The 2,079-nt window shown below is 31.5% G+C and overlaps 4 non-coding genes across 4 annotated transcripts; all 4 read right to left on the bottom strand.

Annotated features, from left to right (window-relative positions):
- Positions 1-494: 494 nt before the first annotated feature.
- On the bottom strand, positions 495-566 carry Trnaq-uug. Its single transcript has one exon. It is a non-coding gene; the product is annotated as a tRNA-Gln (tRNA).
- Positions 567-836: 270 nt separating this feature from the next.
- On the bottom strand, positions 837-908 carry Trnaq-uug. Its single transcript has one exon. It is a non-coding gene; the product is annotated as a tRNA-Gln (tRNA).
- A 443-nt stretch (positions 909-1,351) lies between these two features.
- Trnaq-uug lies at positions 1,352-1,423 on the bottom strand. Its single transcript has one exon. It is a non-coding gene; the product is annotated as a tRNA-Gln (tRNA).
- A 369-nt stretch (positions 1,424-1,792) lies between these two features.
- Positions 1,793-1,864, bottom strand: Trnaq-cug. Its single transcript has one exon. It is a non-coding gene; the product is annotated as a tRNA-Gln (tRNA).
- Positions 1,865-2,079: the final 215 nt, after the last annotated feature.

The following is a 2,079-nucleotide window of genomic DNA, read 5'->3' as shown; positions in this document are numbered from 1 at the left end:
TCGGATCGCTGGATTCAGAGTCCAGAGTGCTAACCATTACACCATAGAACCGACTACATGTACTATAGCGTGAATATATAGTTCTTTTGAGTTGTTATAAATATAAAGTATCAAATATAATATTTATTTTCGTTGAAGTTGACAAAACACAAGTTCTACAGAGACTTGAACTCAGATCGCTGGATTCAAAGTCAAAAGTGCTAACCATTACACCATAGAACCAACTACATCTTCTGAAGCGTGAATAGTTGTGCTGAATTGTTATAATTTTGAAAGAACAATTTTAAATATATATTATTTTTTAGATAGAGTAGACAAAATATTGGTTTTACCGAGACTTCAATACGGTTCGCTGGATTCAAAATCAAAAGTGCTAACCATTACACCATTGAACAGACTACAATTACTAGAACGTGAATATAACTCGATTTTTTTATAATTATAAAAGAACCGTAAAAATATGTTATTGTGTTTAAATTAATTTTACAAAATACAGGTTCTACCGAGACTTGAACACGGATCGCTGGATTCAAAGTCCAAAGTGCTAACCATTACACCATAGAACCGACTACATTTGCTGAAGCGTGAATAGTTCTGCTGAATTGTTATAAGTTTGAAAGGACAATTTAAAAAAATATATTATTTTCAGATATAGAGTAGACAAAATATTGGTTTTACCGAGACTTCAATACGGCTCGCTGGATTCAAAATCAAAAGTGCTAACCATTACATAATTGAACAGACAATTACTAGAACGTGAATATAACTCGAATTTTATAATTATAAAAGAACCGTAAAAAATATGTTATTGTGTTTAAATAAATTTTACAAATCAAAGGTTCTACCGAGACTTGAACTCGGATCGCTGGATTCAAAGTCCAGAGTGCTAACCATTACACCATAGAACCGACTACATGCACTAAAGCATGAATATATAGTTCTTTTGAATTGTTATAATTATAAAAAGAAAAGTATCGAATATAATATTTATTTTAGTTGAAGTTGACAAAATACAAGTTCTACCGGGACTTGAACTCAGAGCGCTGGATTCAAAGTCAAAAGTGCTAACCATTACACCATAGAACAAACTATATCTTCTGAAGCGTGAATAGTTCTGCTGAATTGTTATAATTAGAACAATTTAAAAAATATATTATTTTTTAGATAGAGTAGACAACATATTGGTTTTACCGAGACTTCAATACGGTTCGCTGGATTCAAAATCAAAAGTGCTAACCATTACACCATTGAACAGACTACAATTACTAGAACGTGAATATAACTCGATTTTTTATAATTATAAAAGAACCGTAAAATATGATATTGTGTTTAAATTAATTTTACAAAACACAGGTTCTACCGAGACTTGAACTCGGATCGCTAGATTCAAAGTCCAAAGTGCTAACCATTACACCATAGAACCGACTACACGAGCTACTGTGTGAATATATACAGTTTTGTCACATTGTTTCAATTACAAAAGAACACTGAAAATATGATTTTGTGCATAAATTAAGTTGACAAAATACAGGTTCTTTCGAGACTTGAACTAGGATCGCTGGATTGTGAGTCAAAAGTGCTAATTATTACACCATAGAACCGACTACATAACAGCGTCACTATAAATAGTTTGGTCGAATTGTTATAATTATATAAGAACACTTACAATATAATATTTATGTAAAAGTTGACAAAGTTAGGTTTTACCGAGACTCGAATTCTTTTGAATTGTTATAATTATAAAAGAACAATTAGAAATATAACATTTTTTTAGATGAATTTGACAAAATACAGGTTCTACCGAGACTTGAACTCGGATCGCTGGATTCAGAGTCCAGAGTGCTAACCATTACACCATAGAACCGACTACATGTACTAGAGCGTGAATATATAGTTCTTTTGAGTTGTTATAATTATAAAAAGAAAAGTATCAAATATAATATTTATTTTAGTTGAAGTTGACAAAATACAAGTTCTACCGAGACTTGAACTCAGATCGCTGGATTCAAAGTCGAAAGTGCTAACCATTACACCATAGAACCAACTACATCTTCTGAAGCGTGAATAGTTGTGCTGAAT

The sequence above is a fragment of the Anneissia japonica genome, unplaced genomic scaffold (genome assembly GCF_011630105.1).
Source record: "Anneissia japonica isolate Jap-2015-1 unplaced genomic scaffold, ASM1163010v1 scaffold80946_len2087_cov152, whole genome shotgun sequence".
NCBI classification, from domain to species: Eukaryota; Metazoa; Echinodermata; class Crinoidea; order Comatulida; family Comatulidae; genus Anneissia; species Anneissia japonica.
The sequence above is the reverse complement of the archived record's forward strand: the minus strand, read 5'-3'. Positions and strand labels throughout refer to the sequence as shown.